General features: G+C 40.8%; 1 protein-coding gene across 1 annotated transcript in view; it reads left to right on the forward strand.

The window, feature by feature from the left end:
• Positions 1 to 6,266: 6,266 nt before the first annotated feature.
• Positions 6,267 to 26,424, forward strand: part of RASGEF1A (RasGEF domain family member 1A) — a 188,223-nt gene continuing 168,065 nt past the window's right edge. The window contains exons 1-2 of the mRNA XM_039340743.1: positions 6,267 to 6,461; positions 10,374 to 10,568. The gene's annotated coding sequence lies outside the window, so the exon portion shown is untranslated. The remainder of the gene's footprint in view (positions 6,462 to 10,373; positions 10,569 to 26,424) is intronic.

Below are 26,424 nucleotides of genomic sequence, written 5' to 3' on the forward strand. Positions count from 1 at the left end.
TATATTCATTTTTCATTTAATTCACATCGCCCCAAATGTCATGCCCGAATCGGCCACTGCAACCAAGGGTGCGTGGCTGAATAATGATGACAGTATTAAAAACAGACATAAAGGCAGAGAGAGTTACATTCTCTGCATATATGCACAACAGGGTTCCTTGCAATGTGTCTTCACACCGCAGTCCCATCCATCTATCAAGAATGCGTTTAGCATAAAACAGGGTTCCTGACTGGGGAAAAAAAAAAACCTCGACAAAAATGTAATAAGGCCTTGGTAAGGCCACACTTGGAATACTGCATCCAGTTTTGGTCACCATGATGTAAAAAAGATGTTGAGACTCTAGAAAGAGTACAGAGAAGAGCAACAAAGATGATTAGGGGACTGGAGGCTAAAACATATAAGGAACGGTTGCGAGAATTGGGTATGTCTAGTTTAACGAAGAGAAGGACAAGGGGGGACATGATAGCAGTATTCCAATATCTCAGGGGCTGCCATAAAGAAGAGGGAATTAAGCTATTTTCCAAAGCACCTGAAGGCAGGACAAGAAGCAACGGGTGGAAACTAATCAAGGAGAGAAGCAACCTAGAACTAAGGAGAAACTTCCTGACAGTGAGAACAATTAATCAGTGGAACAGCTTGCCTCCAGAAGCAGTAAATGCTCCAACACTGGAAGTTTTTAAGAAGAGACTGGACAGCCATTTGTCCGAAATGGTGTAGGGTTTCCTGCCCGAGCAGGGGGTTGGACTAGATGACCTCAAGGTCCCTTCCAACTTTACTATTATTATTATTATTATTATAACTTCCCTATTGAAAGTCTCCCAATGTATGTAACCTGCAGAAATTATTGCCTACAAACTGCAACGGCAATTCATTTCAGAACCGTCGCCTTTCATCCCAAACCTGGTCCTTGCCAAGTTTTTGAAAATTCTGATTACATCTCTAGCTGGACGGTTCCTACTTTGGAATTGCTCAAAACAACAGCCTAGCCTGGACATAATGCCAGGTAGGGATCAAAACTGTGCCCTTAAAGCTACGCAAATGCAAAATTGGACTTTAAGAGCACATTTGGACAAATCTTGCAGGCAGATATTGCCCAGCTTGTTAAGTGGTCAGCAGCTACAAATTTGAGCTTCTGAACCTTTTTTGTGGATGCAAAGGGGGTCTTGGAAGCTTGCACGCAGCTCAGGAAGGATGTGGTGCCCAACCCTGATATTGTCCGTGTACACAAAGCCCAGGAGACAGATGTATTTCTGTCTGTCTAGGACAGTGTTTCTCAACCTTGACCATTTTAAGGCATGTGGACTTCAACTCCCAGAATTCCACAGCCAGCATGGCTGGCTGTGGAATTCTGGGAGTTGAAGTCTACATGCCTTAAAATGGTCGAGGTTAACACTGGTCTAGGAAGTTTTAAGCAAGGATTATTATCTGAATATTCTTGTTGTTATTTATTTATTTTTTTTAATTTCACAGGGAAGAAAAAAAAAACAGGAAAGGGTATAAAATGGGGGGCAAATCTCCCTGAACAGCCATCTTGTTTTGCAATAGAAGTTGTGGTTGTGAGTCAAGCACCACCTGTAGTTATTTCGGAGTTAAATATATTGTGTCAATAGGGAGAATCCTGTTAAGTGGGTTGTGTTGCCTTAACACGGTCATGGAAAATTCCAGCATAGATGTGGTCAAATCCCATGAATATTTTTCCAGTAAATTGTTGTCAGTCTCCACCAAGATCGGCAACACCTACTTTCCAATATATTAGTCTCACTGCAGCCAGAGGACTTCTGGAGAACAGAAATGCTAGAACAATTTGCTCGCTTGTGTATCAGAGAGAGAGAAATACCCTCGGAATGATCTACCTCTTCAGACAATAGCCGGCTGTTACACAACACGGAACAAGTTATCCTGTCATGTGTTTCAACAATTGTCAAGCTCAACCTGGTATCTGAAAAATGAATATAACAAAGCCCCAAGGCTTGCCGAAATCTTAGCGTTTCATCAACCCATTGCTGATTAAATACTTCTTTCTTGATATTGTCAAAGTGCTACAAAAAAGGTTGACAATCCTCTGAAGAGCTACGAAAAACACAATATTTTTTTCTTTGTTTTTTTTTCAGTGGCATCTGTGGATGTTTTCGCCCTGGATTGTTTTTGAAAACTCCTCTTTGACAGATTTCGCTCCTGGACAGTAAGATGTTATAATGGAGTTACACAAGGAAGTGATAACAAAAGATAGAGAAGATAAAAGTGTTATATCCCTAAAGCCCACACAATGAAAGAATATTTCCTTTACAAGGAAAGATTTTGTTTTGGTCCCACACAGGTTATAGTTTCTTCATTTCATTTGTTTTCAAAGAAGAAAATGGGTTTGTGCTGACTATTGAGGCAAATTCCGATACCTGGTTTTAATATTTAATGGGACGGTTAAAAGAACCAAATATGCACATTTTTAGAGCTTTAAAAGTCAGTCCATCTTCTCAGTATGCCATTTCTTATGGCAGGATAATTCACTCAAAAGTACCGCAAGCTTTTATTCAGATCCCATCGAGAACTCACTTCTCTCTCCTGTTACCCGAAATTACTGCAAATTATTCACGTTTTGGTTCTTGCTAGCTGCCAAGTTGCATCCTGTTTTGTCTCCGGTGGTCAAATCCACGCTTAATATTGTTTGTCCACTTAAATCTACCTTGCGGTCTTTTGGATTAAATTCTCTCCAAGGCAGCTGGGGAAAATATCTCACAGAAGCAACGTTTAAACAAAACAGTGTAGGACATAACTTCTCTGTTTATGGTTAATAATAATAATAATAATAATAATAATAATAATAGTAATAATAATAATAATAATAATAATAATAATAATAATAATAAAGTTGGAAGGGTCCTTGGAGATCATCTAGTCCAACCCCCTGCTCAGGCAGGAAACCCTACACTATTTCAGACAAATGGCTGTCCAGTTTCTTCTTAAAAAACTTCCAGTGTTGGAGCATTCACCACTTCTGGAGGCAGGTTGTTCCACTGGTTAATTGTTCTGTCAGGAAGTTTCTCCTTAGTTCTAGGTTTTTTCTCTCCTTGATTAGATTCCATCCGTTGCTTCTTGTCCTGCATTTAGGTGCTTTGGATCTTGGAGTCCTAGTGGCCAATCACTTAAATATGAGCCAGCCGTGTGCTGCAGCTGCCAAAAAAGCCAACACAGTCCTAGGCTGCCTCAACAGAGGGATAGAATCAAGATCACATAAAGTGCTACTACCGCTTTATACTGCACTGGCAAGTCCACAGCTGGAATATTGCATCCAGTTTTGGTCACCACAATACAAAAATGATATTGAGACTCTAGAAAGTGTGCAGAGAAGAGCAACAAAAATGATCAGGGGACTGGAGGCTAAAACACACGATGAATAGTTACAGTAACTGGCTATATCTAGACTAACAAAGGGAAGGACTAAGGATGACATGGTAGCAGTTTTCCAATATTTGAGGGGCTGTCACAGAGAAGAGGGGGTTCCACCTATTCTCCAAGGGACCTGATTGCAGGACAAGAAGCAATGGATGGAAATTAATCAAGGAGAGAACTAAGGAAGAATTTCCTGGCAGTGAGAACAGGAAACAGTGGAATGGCTTGCCTTCAGAAGTGGTGGGTGCTCCATCACAGGAGATTTTTAAGAAGAGACTGGACAACCATCTATCTGAAATAGCATAAGGTCTCCTGCTTGAGCATGGAATTGGACTCAAAGACCTCCACGGTCCTTTACAAATCTGTGATTCTATTATTTTATTATGAATGCCAATCTACACATTTGCGAGGGATGCAGAATTCCTGTTTCTAGTGGTGAGCAAAGAGTCTTGAAGTCAAAACATTCTAACCTCGGCTTATGTTTTTCCAGCCTTGGAAAAGGCTGCTTTGATGTCCATTTGATGTCCATCCTTTTCAAGATCAGAATCCCTCCTTTTGACATATCCTTAAGAGGAAAACGGAACATTATTGTAGAATTTGAACAGATCCCGTTCAGAACGGTGGCAGCTGTTAAAATGTGCCTGAGTACCCACAGTACTGTTTCTATTTTGTTCTCTGCCAATAAAGTTAAAGATAACACTTAGAAATTGACAGTACATCGTTGCTTATTTTGCTTTAGGTGAGAACTGCGGATTACATAAGACTCTGTTAAAGAAAGAAAATAAATGGGACAATATTACTGGAAGCATTAGGTGTGGGGGAGACTTTAGTCTGCTTCGCGTTTTAACGCGGAATAAATTTACTTTCTATTTCCCAAACTTCTATACGAACGAGGCCCCAATAATCCTTCTGTTTACTGGATTCCCAATAATCCTTTTCCCAAGCTAAAAAAAAAAAAAGAAAAGAAATCATGCCAAAAGACATTCTTTTAGGAAAACAGTTGCCTGCTTTACAGCTGCAATTCTTTTTCAATGAAAAGCTCTATACTATATAGAAATTTGGTGACAAAAGATGCATAAGGAGCCAATGTCTTTATTTTTAATGGCAAGTCATATAGGAATAAAGGGAGAACCGATGGGATCTGGTTTTATGACACAACACTAGCAGTAAAGAATTTTCACTTGTACATTGAAGAACCTAAACTCTCAGCTTCATTTTTTTTAATGTTCAAAAAAACTGCAGAGGAAAAGTATTAGAAAAAAAAAACATACTGTCCTTAGAAAAATCCATCTATAACTTTGGAGCCAAGCTTATATTAAAAAAAATGATAAGAAGAAATGCAATATTTGTTCGTCCCTGGGAGATTTGCTGCTTAAATGGAATACAGTGTACCAAAACTAAATTTTTACTAAGCTTCAGTTCAGTTCAACTCACCTGATTTATAATCTTGGGATTTAGGCAGGAAGCCCATTATGGAGAAATTGTATAAGTTTTGTTTGCTTGCCTTTCAGTTTTGTGACCAAAGCGCATTTTATAATCTTGTAAGAAATAGGATGATGATGATGATGATGATGATGATGATGATGATGATAACAACAACAACAATAACAAAGTTGGAAGGGACCAACCTCCTGCTCAGTCAGGAAACCCTATACCATTTCAGACAAATGGCTGTTCAATCTCTTCTTAAAAATTTCCAGTGTTGGAGCATTCACCGCTTCTGGAGGCAGGTTGTTCCACTGGTTAATCGTTCTAACTGTCAGGAAGTTTCTCCTTAGTTCTAGGTTGCTTCTCTCCTTGATCGGTTTCCATCCATTGCTTCTTGTCCTGCCTTCAGGTGCTTTGGAGAATAGCTTGACTCCTTCTTTTTTGGGGCAACCCCTGAGATATTGGAACCCTGCTATCCTGTCACCCCTTGTCCTTTTCTTCATTAAACTAGACATACTAGACATAGATATAACAGTGATATTCCCAGCCAAACTTCCCAGATGTCCATGTAGCTCATGTAAACACCTTCTTGTTGTTTTTTGAGAATCTTCTGCTGTCTCCTTCACAGCAGTTAGTTGAAATGTCTCCATACATCTTTGCCTCAACAAACATCCTACTCTAATGACTAAATGAAAATGAGGCATGTAGCTGCCAAGCTTTCACTCTTGACACTCAGAAGATTAAACCTCTGGTCCTCATGATCAACTCAGACTGGATCCTGCAACATTCTCCTGGGTCATGTACATTTGCCTTCATTTGTGAAAAACTGATTTATGGTCCATAACAATCTGTAGCAGCCTTTTCCAACATGTTGAGCTTTATATGTGTCGGATCACAACTCCTAGCACTGCTCCAGCTTGACTGTTTGGCTGGTAAGGGTGGGTACTATAGCCTAACACACCTGAAGTGCATAATATTGGGAAGGTTGATTGTTGTCAAGATAATTGAATATACTTGTTAGTTAAGAGAAATTCAGAGCAAAAGTTGCATTAAAAAAAAAAACTTTTACCATCTGACTGTACTAGAGCTTAGATTCCACTGCAGGCTAAGTTATTGAAAAAAAAAACACAATACATTATCTTAACAGTACAACTTGGCTCTAGAAGTTGTGGGCGTTCCAGCACTGCAGGTTTTTTAAGAAGAGATTGGACAGCCATTTGTCTGAAATGATATAGAGTTCCCTTCTTCTGCAGGAGTTTGGACTAGAAGACTCCGAGGTCCCTTTCAACTTTGTAATTCTGTTATTCTGCTAGGATGTTTGAAAAAAAAAAAAACCCAATACATTATCTTAACAGATTCTCAGAACGAGACCATGCTGAGGTTTATAAACAGCTTCCTTCTCTGGATAATAAAGGCATATTTTTTTTCATTTTAAGGTGGTTATATAAATGCATCACTGATGCCAACGTGAATCGGAATCACGGTGACAGCTCTTTCAGCATTGTGCTCCTGAATTGTCTCTTGAATCTGTGGCTCTCGGCGCAGCGTGAATCTCAATTACAGACTCCCTAATTGCTGTAAAATGAAGGCAATTGATTATTTCCCACAAGCTTCATTTTCCTCAGCAGCCAAAAAGGCTCTACTAGGTATTTATGCTTCTAGTAATAACAACAATTCCAGCAGTTGGTTTACTTATTCATTTATATTAGGGCCAGGAAAAGACATAAATAAGAGCTCTCCAAAGGCATATGACATAGTGTGTTTGGTGTACCTGTGTGTATGACTCTGTGTGTGTGTGTATACATGATATAGCATAAAGATGACACAGCAAGTTATAACATAAAGATGACACCACACTGATATAGCATAAAGATGACACAGCAGTGATACAACATATACATGACATAGAACTGATACATCATACATATGATGTAAGAGCGCTTCCTCTTTTGATTTAAGAAGAAAGGCATTTTCTAGTGTTCAGAAAGGGCAGTTCTTCTTATGAAACAGTTTTTTATTTTCACATCAAATGCTAAATTGCCCTTTTAACAAATAAGAGGTCCTTTTTCTCCTCCTGTTTCAGTGGGCCAGAACTTCCATCTCTGCTACCCAAGGTAGCAAAACGTGCCTGCTACCTTCCTATATGTGTGTGTGTGTGTGTGTGTGTGTGTGTGTGTGTTTTCTGAGGTTTTCGCGGGTGTTTGTATGTAGGTCTTTGGTTATTCGGGTTTTCTCCCGCGTCAAATTGGAAATGTCTTGGCGATGTTTCGAGGAAGTCTCATTCGTCATCTTCAGGCAGATGTTTTCGGCTTCATGCTTCTAGGAGCACTCTAGTCATGTATGATGTATGATGTAACTCCCAGAATTCCTGAGCCAGCCATGCTGAGGGGAAAGGGAGAGGTTTCCAAGCTGAGCCATGCTGGCTCAGGAATTCTGGGAGTTGAAGTCCACCAGTCATAAAAGAGCCAAGGTTGCCTACCCCTGATCTGGTGGAATCAGGGCGACTGAATGGAGCTGAATATTTACTGGCTGGATGCCCTTCCTGATGCCTATGCAGAGTTCACAGTAGATATTTAATTCTCTTTGTGCCCTGGGAAATATCTGTCGCTGTCTAGGATTGAACTCACAACCTCCCAAGTGTGAGGTGAGCATCTTTTCCTCTAGGCTACCGCACCACTCATCCATATATATTGCACACACTTTTGCAAAAATGCATCAGCTCAGATGTGCTCTGTAGGTGGAGAGAGAAATGATTGTTGGTAGAACATAACTGCAAGGATCATTTGTCAATGAGGAATAACTACACTATCACTTGGATCTAGCCCCCAGCTACAAGATTAGAACAAGAAAGGTGGATTAGATGGAACTTTCTTACTTTTTTAACTGGTGCAGGGATGTTAAAAACTGCTCAGAGTAATACTGCCTCTATAGCACGTTTACTTGTAGTGGGACAACATCCAATGAGTAATCATTCATACGTCTAAGCAAATAGTCAGCTTTAATCCTGCTCATACCTTCCACACTAAGTTGTACATTTTTTTCAGGCTATCTCCTGTGTTCTTTGTCAGTTGGTTCTGAAAAGAGCTGTTGTTTTTATTTTCGGAATTCATGCTTCTTCTTGCTGAGAGATCCATGTAAGGTCCAGTAGCCAGAAGGTGTAGACTATTTAGCTGTGACCAAATCATGTTGCCCGTGGTACATCGCGAGGAAGCTAGTCTACATTGCACGCCACACATTTTCTCAACAATTAAGGGCCAGGATTTAGTAACTGCTAAAATACCTCTAAAGATCAAAACTGTATGGTCTGCTACTTAGAGGACATCAAAGTCAACACCAGAAGTTCTTCCCGATGGAAGGACATCCCAAATTTCTTCCTTGTGACGATTACCCAAATATCTTGTGGACTTGACGTCTGAAATGGAGTTTCTACTCCAGAGGTAGAGTTTGCTGGCAGTCATCATGGATTCCCAAGATAGTTAATGATGAAGGCCAAGTTTGAATGGAATCCTATTAGGACACACTTTTTTTTTAAGAACTAATGTAACCTGGGGTAACTATGCTAATAAAAACTCTGGGTAATACAATTAGGAATACATGCACTTTCTAAACTATTTCTAGAGGAAACCTAATTCTAAGTGTAGTATCAGATCTTTCTCATAACATGCTTAACTAGGTCAATGGAAAAGGTAGGAGGACCAAAATGGCGTTAATTAGTTCAATCAACTAACTTCCAAGCAATTAGGTTTTATTCTAAATAAACTCAGCCTCTGTTAAAGAAACTCTAATGCCGTCAACTAATTCTTCCCATGTTATGCAAGCAATTTACTGAATGGTTAACTATCCCTTCTAACATCTTTAACTCAAGCTTAGACCTAAATAGTCACCATAAAAAAATTGAGCATCTCCGGGCATTTGATTTCTGTGATTATTTTAGCCTCCTCTCCACACATGGAGTCACAAGGTGATTTTAAAAGATGACAAAAATGCAGAGATATTTTTTTTAAGTTCTTTTCCACCCCTGGAAGAAAAGAAAAGAAAACCCACAAAAGTGGCAGGCGGGAAAAGAAGCTCCATAGACGAAACAATTAGGAAGAGTGGGGAAAAAAAGGACTGTAAAATGAATAAGTCACCTAAAAAATTGCATGTTGCCAATACACACCCTTGTACTAGACTGGAAGAGAAAAAAGCCGGATTATTCTCATCGTGGGTGATGGGAAGGAGTTGGACTGTCTCAGTTCATCTGAATTCTGTGATTGGGACCAGGGTTCTTCAAACTTTAATGACTATTGCCCCTTTGAGTTCATGCATCATAGCAATGCATTACATGCCCTGACCAGGCCATTTGCGGACCAAATCAGTACTTAATGGAATAACAGAGTTGGAAGGGACATTAGAGGTCTTCTAGTCCAACCCCCTGCACAAACAGAAGACCCTATACAAATCCGGAAAAATGGCTGTCCATTTTTTTTTCTTAGAAAGCTCCAGTGATGGAGCACCCACAACTTCTGGTGGCAAGCTGTTCCACTGGCTGATTGTTCTCATGCTCAGAATGTTTCTCCTTAGTTCTAGGTTGCTTCTGCCCTTGATGAGTTTCCATCCGTTACTTCTTGTCCTGCTTTCTGGTGCTTTGGAGAATAGCTTGACTCCCTCTTCTTTGGGGCAGCCCCTGAGATATTGGGAACTTGGAGGTCTTGTAGCCCAACCCCCTCCTCAAGCAGAAAATTCTACACCATTTTAGACAAATAGCTGCCCAGTCTCTTTTTGAAAGCCTCCAGTGAAGGAGCATGCACAGCTTCTGGAGGCAGGTTGTTCCACTGGTTAATTGTTCTCACTGTCAGGAAGTTTCTCCTTAGTTCCAGGTTGCTTCTGCCCTTGATGAGTTTCCATCCGTTGCTTCTTGTCTTGCCTTCTGGTGCTTTGGAGAATAGCTTGACTCCTTCTTCTTTGGGGCAGCCCCCGAGATATTGGAACACCTCTGTCATGTCCCCCCTCATCCTTCTTTTCATTAAACTAGACGTACCCAATTCCTGCAGCCGTTCTTCGTGGGTTTAACCTCTTGCTCGCCAGTCATGAGAAAAACCGTCCTCTGCCACTATTATGCCTTTCCAGCTGGCACTAACTAGCATGCCCCAAGTTTAAACCCTGGTCGCTCTAATCCAGGACCCTCAGCTATAAAGCAGGGGTAGCTTTTGAAGACCCTCAGACAAGTCTCTTGAAAGATATTAAAATGTGCCCCTCCCTCACCTATCTTCCCAAGTCACAATTGCCAAATAAGATTTACGGATTTTTATTTTGTTTGGAGAAAGACTCCAGGTTTTTTTGGGGGGGAGGGGGGTGGATCGTGGAAAAAGTAACTTGGAAAAAAGAAGCCCAGCCTTTTCCTATCCTTCGGGAGAAGATGGAAAGAGATTGCAGCTGGCGTGGTATATTCTTTCCTCAGCCCTCTTTTTGCCAATGGCTTTCTCCCACGCCCCCCCCCCTCCTGCATTTCAGCCTTTCTCCTGATGCTGTATCTTTTTTTTTTTTTTTCCTTTTTCTGCCGACTGCTCCCCCTACAGAAAACAGCAGAATGGGACATGCTTCTTCCAAAGCTAGCCGGCAGCTGTCACATACCAGAGGCAGCGAGAAGGCTTGAGCAACGAAGCTCACTCTGTCGTTTAGGATGACTCACGGGGAATTGACTGCAATTTCTCTCCTTCTTAGAGTGGACGGAAGCTGCCTCCACCTCAAAAGCTACGCTGGACCAGATCAAGGTAAGGCAAGAGAATTGTATGCATCTCCCTCTCTCTCCCTCTCTCCTTCTTTCTCTCTCTCTCTTTCCTCTTCTTTCTCTCCTTCTCTCCTCTCTTCTCTCTCTCTCTCTCTCTTTCCTCTTCTCTCTCTCTCTCTCTCCCTCTCTTTCCCTCTCTCCTTCTTTCTCTCTCTCTCTTTCCTCCTCTCTCTCTCTCTTTCCTCTTCTCTCCCTCTCTTTCCCTCTCTCCTTCTTTCTCTCTCTCTCTTTCCCCTTCTCTCTCTCCTTCTCTCCTCTCTCTCTCCTTCTCTCTCTCTCTCTCTCTCTCTCTCTCTCTTTCCCCTTCTCTCTCTGTCTCTCTCCTTCTCTCTCTCAAGCAATTGAGTTCCCAGGCTTTTGAAGGATGGCTGAGAGCAGGGCGAGCCACTTGGCTGAGTGTGCCACTTTTAACGCCCTCTAAGGGGCTTTATGATATCTGGAATCCTGGCTTTCCGCAGGCAGACGGGAGCCGGTGGTCACATCCCACCACACTGCTTGCCTTGCTCAAGTGCAACTTTTCCCACGAGGTCATCCCACCCATGTCGAAATGTTGCTTCCACGTCCCTAAAGTCTCCTCTCTGGAAAGTAACTTGGGCATCCCTGTGAGAAAGGCAGCTGACAGGGAATCTGCCTGGCCCTTTTCAAATTGCCTCAGTTTGGACTTTAATTGAACTCCAGTTTCAGCGTTGCCAAATGAAAAATAAAATAAAACCCATTCTGCAGATCCTTCAAATTTAGAGCCTCCCAAGAACAAATCATGTGCTTAATTTAGGCTGAGGATTTGGAAAGCCAAGGTACTCTCTCCTGAAAAAAAAAAAAAAGCAGATCTCTCTGTTGAAGTAACTATGCTGTACAGACACTGGTTAAAACATTGATGTGTGATTTTTAGCAAGAAATCCATAAAGCATGCCTTCAGGAAAATCCTAAACATGGAGATGATAATCTTGTTGATATTTATTAGCTCTGGGGAACCTGTGTTTCTAGATAGATGTTGATTTCAGATCAGTCTTTCTCTTCCTTTCCATGTGACATTTTTGTACAGCTTGTAAAAATCTAGCCGGTTGTGCTGACGTTCTTGCAATTGACAGTGTGGTTCCCCCACCCCCCCAAAAAAAAAATATTTCAAAAGGTGAAGCTTTGCTGGAGTGTGTTTTGTGCAGGGAAGGGAGTGTGGATCGTCTTTTATGATCAATTTTGCCTTAATGACTGTTTTAAACCAACAGCACCTGACAACTTCTCAACTCTAATGTAAAATATGTGCGACACTTTTTTTTTTCTTTCACGTTCAGATTGTATTGGATATCTGCAAAGTGAAAATGCTTACCTGTTCCTTTTTTTTCCCTTCAGTTGGTTGATTTATACCTGGTTATGGATGAGAAATACTTTTGGAACGGGTGAATGGTGTTTAAATAATTGCACGAGGCAATAAATAAGTCTAAATAGAGACTGGCTACAATTTGCCATCCTCTGTTCTGGGTGAAGAGTTGTCATGAACACATAATGAGGCTGTTGGTAGAGCCAGCAAACCCTGATTGTTGCTAAAACTCTGTGCATTTTAGAAATGGACAGTTATATCCACCAATAGGAAAAAAAATGGCAGTTCCCTATTCTCCTATGAATGCAGGCAAAGGGACGGTATATATACAGCCACCCACATAAACAAAATCTAATGCTAAGGAAGATCTTTTTGCAATGTGCTTGCATGACATTCTGTTGTATTCTTTAACGTGTCTTTAGTACCGATGGTGGCTTGAAATGATTTTATAAAATGGGTATCGACAACTTATACAATGCATTTTTTAAACATCGATGTGAGAGTGGTGGCTATTTTAGGGTGGCTTAGTTTTATGCTGGTCTATGCCCATAATAATAATAATAATAATAAAAGTTGATTTGATTTGAGTAAGGGTGCATTAGCGGAAGAAAGCACGTGTGTTTACCAAAACAGAGCTGCCATTGTTCAACTTTCCTTTGCAAATTGCATAACTTACTCAGGCAATCTTCCAAAACGTGGCTCTTGATGGGCTTCAAGAGAAAGTAATTCTGAATGTAGAATAAGACAGAAGAACTTAGCAAAGCAATAGGAGGATTGATACCCCTAGGGTATTTCTCTTAAACCAATGAGAATGCAATAAGCAAGGAAGTCACCTCACCACATTCTGGTACTCCAAGCCTTTAAGGAATCTAGAAGTAAAATTTGGGCATTGAACTGTATCTGCCATGGGAAACCACCCTGGATATTTGTGGAAATGTATTATCCAGCCTGATTAAACAAGAGTTGACAGAAAATGAATGCAAATTAGGGCACCGATTTGCTGGCTGCTGTGATAACTTTAGGCTGGCAGCCAGGAGTATCCAGAATGATCAGAATACTTGATGGTAAAACAGTGGAGGATCTTATCACTTAGAGCTTACCTAACAATAGTGAATGACTTCCAACCAGTCTGTAGATATCCTTCTCTTCCTCCTCCTTCTCCTTCTCGTTCACTTGATCATGAGCCAGCCGTGTGCAGCAGCAGCCAAAAAAGCTAATACACTCCTGGGTTGTATAAACAGAGGTGAAGAATCAAGATCACACGAGGCATTAGTACCGCTTTATAAAGCCCTATTGAGACCATACCTGGGCTACTGCAACCAATTTTAGTCACCATGCTACAAAACGGATGTTGAGACTTTGGAAAAAATTCAGAGAAGACCATCTAAGATGATCCAAGGCCTGGAGACTAAAACATACGAAGATTGGTTGCAGGAAAGAAAAGAAAAAACAAGGGTGACATGGTAGCAGTATTCCAGTATTTGAGTGGCTGCCACAAAGAAGAGGGGGATCTGATCCTGCGGGATCTGAATTAGCTGAGTTAAAACTCTCTCCACCCATCCTTGAGTCAGTAGAAAACTCTACTGGCATGAGATTTGCTGTTCTGCTGCTGATCCCCTTTACTGATTCTCAGTTATCAGAACTTTTTGACAATGACTAGCAGACTGTCATGGTTCCGATGGATGAGACCAATTAAATTGGTCTCATAGAGGCTTCCTCAAAGAACATATTTATTTGTTGCAAAATCTTGGCACGGTCAAAAGTGAAACCAAGTCTGAAATTCCCTCCAAAGAGGAGTTGTTGTTGTTAGCTGCGAAGTTGTGTCTGACCCATTGCAACCCCATGGACAATGCTCCTCCAGGCCTTCCTGTCCTCTACCATCTTCTGGAGTCCATTTAAGCTCACAGCTACTGCTTCAGTGACTCCATCCAGCCACCTCATTCTCTGTCGTCCCCTTCTTCTCTTGCCCTCCATCTTTCCCAGCATGAGGCTCTTCTCCAGTGAGTCCTTCCTTTTCATTAGGTGGCCAAAGTACTTGAGTTTCAACTTCAGGATCTGGCCTTCTAAAGAGCAGTTGGGGTTGATCTCCTCTAGGACTGACCGGTTTGATCGCCTTGCAGTCCAGGGGACTTGCAGGAGTCTTCTCCAGCACCAGAGTTCAAAGGCCTCCATTCTTTGGCGCTCAGCCTTTCTTATGGTCCAACTTTCATAGCCATACATTGCAAGTGGGAAAACCATGGCCTTGACTATATGCACTTTTGTTGGCAGGGTGATGTCTCTGCTTTTTAGTATGCTAAAAACTCCAAAGTGTTACATTATTACAAAGTTAAACTTAACCCCAGTACTATGCCATCAACTATGTTTCCCAATAGGATGGTTCAGGGGGCTTTCTAAACGAATGCTCAAACCCACCCACCCCCACTTTAATCAGCAGAAATGACCTTGGTTCCCACGGGACATATAATTGTTTAGACTAGCAGAAAACCTCTGCTTCCCCCTCCCATTCATGGGACAAGGAGCAAAATGGCTTCAGCCAGATTCGTTGTAGAGTTGACACAGACCTTACATACCTTAGATAAGCTGTTGGGCCATATTGGAAAAAGGGAGCAAGTATTATTCTATAGAAGAACAGTTAAAGAGGGAGGCAAGGTATTCACTGCTTCTGGAGGCAGGTTGTTCCATTGGTTAATTGTTCTAACTGTCAGGAAGTTTCTCCTTAGTTCTAGGTTGCTTCTCTCCTTCATTAGTTTCCATCCGTTGCTTCTTCTCCTGCCTTCAGGTGCTTTGGAGAATAGCTTGATGACCTCTTCTCTGTGGCAGCCCTTGAGATATTGGAACACTGCTATCATGTCCCCCCTTGTCCTTCTCTTTGTTAATCTAGACATACCCAATTCCAGCAACCGTTCCTTATATGTTTTAGTCTCCAGTTCCCTAATCATATTTGTTGCTCTTCTCTGTACTCTTACTAGAGTCTCAGCATCTTTTTTACATCGTGGTGACCAAAACTGGATGCAATATTCCAAGTGTGGCTTTACCAAGGCATTGTAAAGTGGTATTAATACTTCACGTGATCTTGATTCTATCCCTCTGTTAATGCAGCCCAGCATTGTGTTGGCTTTTTTGGCAGCTGCAGCACACTGCTGGCTCATATTTAAGTGATTGTCCACTAGGACTCCGAGATCCCTCTCACAGTTGCTACTATTGAGCAAGGTACCCCCTATACTATACCTGTACATATGTACATCTTGTATCATAATTTAGCACCAATGACAAAAATCTCTTGGTCCTTTGCTTCAATGCCACTTGAGTTGTCCAGCATATCCTTCAGCGTAAAATAGTTATCTTCAATATCGCTCGCCGAGTAGTATAATGCAAATTTGATTTATAGAAGGATTTCATACTGATCAGCTGTTTCCCCCTGTTCCTTCTGAACTGGAGAAAGCAGGTTTTATGGGAAAAGGAAGTGACTGAATTAAATAACAGTTTATTTGTTACTTGGCAACTGGGAAAGGGCAGGGAGGGGTGGGAATCCCTCCCGTAGTCTAATTTCCCTCTCTCTTTGCGACTAAAGACATCAAGCCCACATTCGCTTACATGGGGAGTTGAAATCACGGAACATATTGGAACTTGAGAAGATTGTGTCACGTGTTTTCAAAGTGACGATGGGTTCGTAACAAACCTGAGCATCCCAGCTATTATTCTACAGTGTTTATAATTTACTGAATTGAAAAGATTTGCTTTCCTTTCGACAAGACGAGTAAAACGATTAAGAGTCAAGAGGGGTGGCGTACAAGTTTAATAAATAAAACCGGTTATGGTCAGGGTTTGCTTAAGAGTGAGAAAAATGCCAGGAAATATCAGCCCGCATGCGTGAACGAATGTGTTGCGTTGGTTTTTTTTTTCCTTTCTTCTTAAAAGCTCTTGTGACCAGGATGAGAAACTTGCTGAGATTATATTTTAATGCCAAGAGGCCAAGACATATTTCTGAATCTTTAAAAAAAAAGTAAATCTCCTTTGGTATATGCATGTCTCCGTTTTTCAATAAATTTGTTTTTTTTTTTTAACACAACCACCGCTCAGTATCAGGCAACACTTGCACACACATTTTAGGTGGTAAGTAGGGGAAAATGTCCTACAGCAATGTTTCTCAGTCTTTGCCCCTTGAAGATGAGTGGACGTCTCCCAGGTTTCCCATAATTCTCTAGTGAGTCAGGCTGACTGGGGAAATCTGGGAATTTTAAAGTCTACACATCTCTCAAGGGCCCAAAGTTGTGCGACACCAGTCTACAACATGGCCTTCAAAGGTTTTTAGCTGAGGCTTTAAAAACAGCAAAAAAGAGGGATTTTCCCATCTCGCGGGTCTTCAAACATGTCCGCTTTAAGACTTGTGGACTTCAACTCCCAGAATTCCTGAGACAGCCATGCTGAGGGGAAAAGGAGAGGTTTCCAAGCTGAGCCAGGCTGGCTCAGGAATTCTGGAAGATGAAGTCCACCAGTCATAAAAGAGCCAAGGTTGCCTACCCCTAGTATAGGGTCTCCTGCTTGAGCAGGGGATTGGACTAGAAGACCTCCAAGGTCCCTTCCAATTCTCTTATTCTGTTGTTCTGTTTCTTACACGATGTTGACACAAGATTTTCCCATCTCGCGGGTCTTCAAACATGTCCGCTTTAAGACTTGTGGACTTCAACTCCCAGAATTCCTGAACCAGCCATGCCGAGCGGAAAGGGAGAGGTTTCCAAGCTGAGCCAGGAATTCTGGGAGTTGAAGTCCACAAGTCTTAAAGAGGCCATGTTTGAGGACCCCTGGTCTATTTGTTTACCCGTGATTGGCTTATTTCTTAAACACAGTAACGGAGCCAGTTTTAATTATTACTATTATTATTTTAATTTCATTCACTCTGACAATAAAAATGGGGCAGCTGAAATGGGAATTACAGGAACGCTGGAAAAAAGGCAGAGATAAAAATTGAGGCACCAGAAGGAGTGGGGGGATACAATTTTTATGCATTAAGACAGGGGCAGGCTCTTTTATGACTGGTGGACTTCAACTCCCAGAATTCCTGAGCCAGCCATGCTGAGGGGAAAGGGACAGGTTTCCAAGCTGAACCATGCTAGCACAGGAATTCTGGGAGTTGAAGTCCACGAGTCATAAAAGAGCCAAGGTTGCCTACCCCTGCTTTAAGAGATATCTAAATGGAGAGCAGAGAAGGGATGGATTCTCAAGGCAAATGAAGCAGGAGGGACATTGAAGTCTGGTGTGTGTATGTGTGTGTGTGTCTTCTCTGCACAAGCTCAGCTTTGGGGATGGACTGATGACAGAGACGTGCAATTTGCAAAATAAAGAATTTGTTTTAATCACATCCCTTCCTCCTCCTCTGCTAACAGATAAGGTTCAAAAGAAGCAGGAGACTGGGTTATTTTTTTACAAAACACGGGGTCATTCGCCTCATGCCTAAGAATCATAGGAAACGTTAATGAACAGGTGTTTTTATCAACAAGCTCAATGTTGCCAGGGTTTCAAGATAAAAAGCTGAGCTTGGTGTAAAGAAGGTTGCAAGGCCACGCAATTGGAGAAAAATGCCCATTTTTTTAATGAAATAAAGTAATGAATACTGCACCAGACCTTTCCCTACATGCAGAAGTTCTGTAGATGACTAGAAGAGGATGTAACCCACAACAAAGAATTGGACATCAGATAGCAAGAACATCTCCCAAACAGCAAGGTAGTAGCCAGAATAGAGCTGGAGGGGACCTTGGAGGTCTTCTAGTCCAACTCCCTGCTCAAGCAGGAGGACTAATAATAATAATAGACAGCAGAATAGACAAGAAAGAGCTGGAGAAGATAACAAAATACAAAGACCTACAAATAGAAATAGAAAGACTGTGGCAAAAGCAAGCAAGGGTAGTACCAATAGTGATAGGCTCCTTGGGTGCAATCCCAAAACAACTGGAGCACCACTTGAACACCATTGGCATTGACAAATTAGCTATTAGTCAATTGCAAAAGGCGGCCTTACTAGGAACTGCTTCCATCCTGCAATGATACCTGTAATACCATCAAACATCCACATCTGCCTATCCCAGGTCCTGGGTAAGGATTCGATAGGTAGACAAAATGCCAAATCCAGTCTGAACATCTGGCTGACTGTGCGATGATCCATAATAATAATAATAATAATATAATAATAATAAAGTTGGAAGGGACCTTGGAGGTCATCGAGTCCAACCCCCTGCTCAGGCAGGAAACCCTACAGCATTTCAGACAAATGGCCGTCCAGTCTCTTCTTAAAAACTTCCAGTGTTGGAGCATTCACCACTTCTGGAGGCAGGTTGTTCCACTGGTTAATTGTTCTAACTGTCAGGAAGTTTCTCCTTAGTTCTAGGTTGCTTCTCTCCTTGATTAGCTTCCATCCATTGCTTCTTGTCCTCTCTTCAGGCGCTTTGGAGAATAGCTTGACTCCCTCTTCTTTGGGGCAGCCCCTGAGATATTGGAACGCTGCTATCATGTCCCCCCTCGTCCTTCTCTTTGTTAAACTAGACATACCCAATTCCAGCAACCATTCCTTATATGTTTTAGCCTCCAGACCCCTAATCATCTTCATTGCTCTTCTCTGTACTCTTTCTAGAGTCTCAGCATCTTTTTTACATCATGGTGACCAAAACTGGATGCACTATTCCAAGTGTGGCCTTACCAAGGCCTTGTAAAGTGGTATTAACACTTCACGTGAATCATGTCCCCCCTCGTCCTTCTCTTCATTAAACTAGACATACCCAATTCCAGCAACTGTTCCTTATATGTTTTAGCCTCCAGTCCCCTAATCATATACAATTTCAGACAAGTGGCTGCCCTCACTGTTGGGAGGTTTCTCCTTAATTCCAGGTTGCTTCTCTCCTTGATTAGTTTCCATTCACTGTTTCTTGTCCTGCCCTCTGGTGCTTCAAGAAAGCCAAAAAAAACCCCAATAATAATAAAAACAGACATTCCCAAATCTTGAGCTCGGAATTTGCATTTACAAACAAGACTTGGGGCAATCAAACCCTCATTTCTCCCTACCTGAAATGAAGATGCATTTTATTAATTGATAATTAATTAATGGAGAATTGGTTTTGTCTGGCGTGTCATTTCCAACAGTTGCTAGACATGTTTTTAAACATTTTTGCTAACCTGACAGGTATTAGATGCCACCTATGAAACATTTTCTACCAGTTTTCTTTATAAGTAGTTGCCATTGTCAATGTATAATTTCTTTCCCATCAATTTTGCCATTTCTCTAGTTCTATATGGTGCCCAATTTGTTTTGCCCATATTACCATTGTTTCTTTCACTTGTTCGTCTTCCATTTTTAAGTTTAGTAAACAGAAAAATTGTACAGTTTCTTAATCAATTTTTCATCTGATGTCAACAATACCTGATCAAACATTGCCTGATTCTTATAGAAACCACACTTCTAAGAAATATATTAAGAAAACAAGGGTCTTGTAGATGTTGAACTATTATTAAGAAGCCATCCCCTACTCCCCTTGACAACGTTTTTTTTTTTTTTACTTTTTACTAGTTTAAAAGATATTTTGGAGATGAAAATGCTTAGCCGATAGAGTCGCATGTCAAGGAAGTAATAAGGAAGGAATTCTGAACAGAGTTCTGGGTAATAATAATAATAAAAAAAGGAACCTATCCATGCAAAAGGAAGATCAGACTTTTTATGTTTTGTGCAAAATCCAATCATATTCCTCCTCCATCAAATTACTTCCTGAGGTAAATAAATGAGATTTTTATATATATATCTGCTATCTATTCTTTCAGGTTGGTGAACATATTTGGGTTCTCTGCCCAAAATTTACTGATCTTTGAAGTGGAGTAGATCAGAAGAAGGGGAGGTGGATGAATGCTCATTTGTGCTGCCAAGATTAGGGTATACTTGTACACAGTGTGTTTTAATGCAGTCGAGATTGATGACGTTAGGACTTTCACTCTACCAATGAATAATATTTCCAAAATATTCCCTCACAATCTAGACTGAAACGAGATTGATTGGGGCTCTGTGGATAGAAAAGGGACTTGGTTTCTAATCATGGGGAATAAAAATGATTCCTCAGTGGGAAAATTTTATTTTATTTTTTTATGCTGTTGGGTGTCAGTGTGGGTGGAGATGAAGGATTTGGGATCGTGGTGTTTGACTGCTAGCCGGTGTTCGTGGACCCTGGTTTGTGACTGATTTTATGTTTGTCCCGTGTAGAATTAAAAGGATGTTCTACTAGCCCCTTTTATTTAATTCAGAGGAAACGTATTAGCCTGCATCCTTTCCCTGTCCTTACCTGGCTTGTAATTTTAAACCAGAACAACAAAAACAAAGTAATAACAGTAGCCTACTTTCAAAAATAATACAACTGAGAGAACAACTAATTTGATGATAACGATGACTGCCACAATATCGCAATGTACTGTAGGAATTCCGTTGCATGCAACAGTCTTTTTTTTGCCTCTGAGAAAATAAGTTTGAAACCCTTAACAGAATAAGAGAGTTGGAAGGGACCTTGGAGGTCTTCTAGTCCAACCCCCTGCTCAAGCAGGAGACCCTATACCATTACAGACAAAAGCCTCCAGTATCTTTATAGAAGATATTCAAACACTTATTTTGTCTGGTCTTTAGGGGCCAATGGTTTTATTGTTTGGATTTTAATTTACCAATTACATTTTTCATTGTGGTGGACTATTCTCTAGTTCCTTTAAGGCAAGAACATTATTTATTTGCTTATCTTTTGATGCTCCTTGAAATTATAAGTTGCCCTGGCTGTTTGACACTTATTCTAAAGCAGTGGTTCTCAACCTGTGGGTCGGGACCCCATTTGGGGTCGAACGACCATTTCACGGGGGTCGCCAAACAACGCAGTCCACCATTTTTTTCCCCTTTTCCTTAGCTGTGCTACTCCCTTTTATTCTATTGGCTTTGGAAAGCCAATAGAATAGACTCTCTTGAATAGAGTCTAATTCTATTGGCTTTCCAAAGCCAATAGGAATGGTCCAGGCTGTCTCTGCCCTGCTGAGCCCGCCAAAAGTCCCATTCTGCAAACGGTGCTGCACCAGTTGAGTAGTCCTCGACTTATGACCGGTTGGGGTCATGGCATTAAAAAAGTTGAGAACCACTGTTCTAAAGGATCATTCGGATTAGAGGAACTGGACAAAGATATTGTATAAGGTACAGTGCAAGTTAATTATCAAAGAGTATGTAAACGTGCCTCCTCATTGGCGCGTTCGTTTGAAGGAGGACAAACCTGGATGACCGTAATTGAATTAAAGCTAATCCTGAACTAGAGCAATAATTATATTCAGTATGCAAATAGTATCAAGCATCCATCCTGCTTTTCCTTTAATTATTAACAAGGGTCCCTCTCAAGGGGAGATTACTAACCAAACATCTGTTAGGTGGCAAATATGGTTTAAGCATCCATCATCTGAAAAGGATTTAAGGTGAAACAGAGGACAAATGTACGAACCAGACAGAGAAAACGGATGGAGATTATAAATCAGGCAGAACCAGCCAGTTTGGCAGTCAAATAAGGAAAAGGGGTGGCTATGTCATGTCCATAAGGACTTACCTAAAGTCAATTCACAGTTAAATTCACAATTAAAGCCATTCTCTTCCACACAATCTCTTCTCTTGTCCAACTGGGTTCAAAATCATTCAACCACTCGCACAGCATGCAAAGTCTTCCTTCCTTGCACCTTACCGGATGGCACTCACTTTTGTCAGTTGCTTCCCTGTTTGCTTCAGGCTGGTTCTCCCAAAGATGCTTTTTCAAAAGGCAACTGGACTTTGTTTTCCCATGGAGATGTTTCGCTTCTTATCCCAGAAGCTTCTGCAGTTCTGACTGAATATTGGAGGATGGAAGGACTTCTATGCCTAGAAAAACCTCCAAGTGGCCTCAACGATTCTCAGAGAGAGTGCTAAAAGCCAGGTGACAACAAGGAATATAAATCCTTCCATCCTCCCCAGTAGCATCTCAATCATTTAGATTTCATGCAAGGTGAGCCAAGTGGTTCACAGAGCCTTATGTGTATAAGTTTTGAAAATTAAACTTTATTATGGCTGAAGTCTAGGATAGAACATCCATCCATCCATCATCTATCACCCATCTTGTATCATCCATCCATCCTTCCATCCATCCATCCATCAACTTATATCATCCATCCTCCACCATCTATCATCCATCATCTATCATCCCTCCTCTACCATCTATGAACTAGCATCTATCCATCCATCACCTATCTTCTATCATCGATCCTCCATCATGTATCATTCATCCATTCTTCCATCCACCCATCCATCTTCTATCATCCATCCTCCACCATCTATCATCCATCATCTATCATCCATCCTCTACCATCTATCAACTATTATCCATCCATCCTTCCTTCCATCCATCCACCCATTACCCATCTTCTATCATCAATCCTCCATCATGTATCATCCATCCATCCATCCATTCATCATCTATCATCCATCTTCTATCATCCATCCTCCACCATCTATCCATCATCTATCATCCATCCTCTACCATCTATCAACTATCATTTATCCACCCATCCATCCACCCTTTCATCAATCTAACCATCTCATTCCTCCCAAGAGGGGGAAACCTACAAAGCCAGTGAGAACATAGTTAAAAGCTTCCACTGTAGGACTGATAACAAAAATAACGTAAAGTCAAAGTTCTGAGGCAAACTTATCCTGAACAAAGATAAAACAGATGATCAAGGTAAAACTAAAAGCAGCATAAAAGTGCCCTGTATAGAATGCATTACACAGATTTAAGTAAGGGAAATATTTTTTTTCCATTTGAACAATGAGCAGATGCTAAAAACAGCCAATTGCACAAAGAAAGTGGGAAAGCAATTAACTGAATGAAAGATTATTAGTGCATTTACACTTTTAAAATGTTGGAATAACTTCAGCACTTTTTTTTTCCTTCCGGAAGCATCTCGTTAGCTCTGATTATCCCTGCCATTCTCTGACATTGTTTTTTTCTCTCTGTCATACTTACTTTTGGCCAGCTACCTAGAAAAGGGCATTATTTGTCTACCCTGGTCTTTCATTATTTCCAAATCTTGTGAAAAGAAGAAAAAGTAGATTTTAACACTAAATAATTCTGAAATGCTGATGAACAGAAAATCCAGTTTAAAGAACCAGATGTCACTCCTGTTAAACAATCAAGCCTATTGGAATTAAAGGGTGTGATGGCAGCCTGCATAAGGGATGGGCTCCCCCGCATCCTCCTCTCTCTCTCTCTGCCATTCTGCAATATGATTAAATAGATTTTACTTCAGCTTGCCAGTTCACTTGGCCTAAATGGATGGGAAATTGCTTCCCAAAATGTATTTCCTGAGAAAGTTATGAGTGGCTTTAAATCACCATGACTTACAAAGAGGCTGAAACTCTAAGGGAAGATTTATTGTCTCCCCCGGTGTAACGAAGTGCCTCAGAAATTGTGTCCTGCATTATTATCATGAAGTTATTTAAATGTCATTCCTGTGACTCTTTTAAAAATTGTAGGTAGGTAGATAGGTTGGTAGGTAGGAAGGAGAGAGGGGGGGAGAGAGAGAGAGAGAAAAAAGAAAGAAAGAAAGAAAAAGAGAGAGAGAGAGAGAGAAAGACAGACAGAAAGAAAGAAAGAAAGAAAGAATCACATTAAGGATAAACTGAACATGTTTCTCTCAAAATACAAAGGTAAAAAAATGATTATCATAAAGTTATTTAAATGTCATTTATGTTATTTAAAAAAAAATGTAGGAAGGAAGGAAGAAAGGAAGGAAGGAAGCAATTACATTAAAGATGAATTGAACACACTTCTCCCAAAATACAAAGGTAAAAAAATATTATCATAAAGCTATTTAAATATTATTCACATTATTTTTTTAAAAAAAATGCAGGTAGGTAGGTAGAAAGAAGTAAGGAGAGAGAAGAAAGAAAGAGAGAAAGAAAGATAGAAAGAAAGAAAGAAAGAAAGAAAGAAAGAAAGAAAGAAAGAAAGAAAGAAAGAAAGTGAAAGAGAAAGAAAGAAAGAGAGAGAGAGAGAGAGAGAAAGAAAGAAAGAGAAAGAGAGAAAGAAAGAAAGAATGAATGAATGAATCACAGTAACATGACTGTTAAGTGACTCTGACTTCCCCTTTAACTTTGGTTGTCAGAGGGTCAAAAAAAAAGGGGATCACATGACCCCCCCCAGGACACTGCAACTGTCATAAACACGAACCAGTTGTCAATCATCTGAATTTTGATCAGGTTACCATGAGGATGCTGTAATGATCCTAAGGGTGAAAAATGGTCCTAAGTCACTTTTTTCAGTGTTGTAAGTTTGAATGGCCCCTGAATGAATGGTTGTTAGACAAGGACTACTTGTAGATAGTCACATTGTCAAATAACATTTCACACTTGCTTTCCATTAGCTGAAATTCCATTTTAGATTCCATCAGCCTACCTTCTATCTTTGTGTAAGGGCTGGTTTCTTCAAATTCTTTCCAGATGAGTCAGGGGTAAGCATCTGTTGGAACAGCATAATTTGTTAAAACAGATGCTAGTATCTAATATCTCTTATAAGCCTGGACATTTAACTTGAGTGGGCTAATGATGTCGAAGTATCTAATTAACAATTATATGTTAATTATATGTTTGCGAAACCCTAGAGGAAGCCAGCTACGCTTAAATACGCACAAGGATTGGCCAAGACAGAGATGAGCTCTAGCAAAACAAAGCTGTCAGGACCTTGGAGAGCTCCAGGAAGAAATTTAGTAGCTCAATCAACTCTTAGTATAAAAATCATTGTTTCAGCATGTTGAGAATAGAATAGAATAGAATAGAATAGAATAGAATAGAATAGAATAGAATAGAATAGAATAAATATTGGAGAATAGAAGAGAAGAGAAGAGAAGAGAAGAGAAGAGAAGAGAAGAGAAGAGAAGAGAAGAGAAGAGAAGAGAAGAGAAGAGAAGAGAGAAGAGAAGAGAAGAATAACAGAGTTAAACGGGACTTTGGAGGTCTTCTAGTCCAACTCCTTGCTCAAGCAGGGAACATGTCTATCAGTTTCCAGGAGTCATGCTTGGCATGTGGGAATCCTTCTATGGCTGTGGAAGTAGAGCAGAGCTGCATATTTCAGTTATTTCTCCGTAGTCTCTTCCTCTGGTCTTACTCCACTCTGGGCAAGGCTGAACGTCTTTCACAGTGGGCCATTTTCATGCAAGTTTGGGAAAAGGTTCTCGGAAAAGCCTCCACCTCAACCTTCTGCAGTTTTGCCAGTTTAATTAAGTCCCCCAGCAGGAAAGATCCCATTATCAACACACTGCAGAGTTTCCAGCTTGGCTTTGAATTGGAACGACACTCACATGGCCCATATAAGCCAATTTTATGATTCCAACAGAAGATTTCCCCCCACCACACACACACACACACACACACACACACACACCAGGCTGAGAACCTGCTGGGAATCCAGGAAGAAGCATTTCCACTCTCCCACAAGAAAAAAAAAAGAGATATTTTTCCTCTCTTCCAATTCTGCCGTCCATCGTAAGGACCCTGTCAACTCAATCATCCAGCAAAGAACCTCTCTTCGCCATTATTTATGTATTTATTTTAATTTTTGCCAAGAGTATACTTTACTGAAGCTTAAGCGGTTATAGAAGTTGTGTAAGCTGAATCTGTGTAAGTTCAATCTATTCTATTCTATTCTATTCTATTCTATTCTATTCTATTCTATTCTATTCTATTCTATTCTATTCTATTCTATTCTATTCTATGAGCCAGCCATGGGCTGCAGCTGCCAAAAAAGCCAACACAGTGCTGGGCTGCATTAACAGAGGGATAGAATCAAGATCACGTGAAGTGTTAGTACCACTTTACAAGGTCTTGGTAAGGCCGCACTTTGAATATGGCATCCAGTTTTGGTCACCACGATGTAAAAAAGATGTTGAGACTCTAGAAAGAGTGCAGAGAAGAGCAACAAAGATGATTAGGGGACTGGAGGCTAAAACATATAAAGAACAGTTCCTGGATTGGGTATGTCTAGTTTAACGAAGAGAAGGATGAGGGGGGACATGACAGCAACGTTCCAATATCTCAGGGGTTGCCCCAAAGGAGAGGGAGTCAAGCTATTCTCCAAAGAACCAGCAGGCAGAACAAGAAGCAACGGATGGAAACTAATCAAGGAGAGAAGCAACCTAGAACTAAGGAGAAACTTCCTGACAGTTAGAACAATTAACCAATGGAACGACCTGCCTCCAGAAGTGGTGAATGCTCCAACCCTGGAAGTTTTTAAGAAGAGACTGGACAGCCATTTGTCTGAAATGGTGCAGGGTTCCTGCCTGAGCAGGGGGTTGGACTCGATGACCTCCAAGGTCCCTTCCAACTTTATTATTATTATTAAAAAAAATACAAAGTAATTTTTTCTCTTCTCCTGCAGCCATTTCTTGGTTATCTGTAAATGTCCAATTCAGTGCTTATATATTGTTTAGGAAACAGGTTCTTGGTTGCCTG

Source organism: Crotalus tigris, unplaced genomic scaffold (assembly GCF_016545835.1).
Source record: "Crotalus tigris isolate CLP2741 ecotype Arizona unplaced genomic scaffold, ASM1654583v1 scf7180000017753.6788120, whole genome shotgun sequence".
NCBI classification, from domain to species: Eukaryota; Metazoa; Chordata; class Lepidosauria; order Squamata; family Viperidae; genus Crotalus; species Crotalus tigris.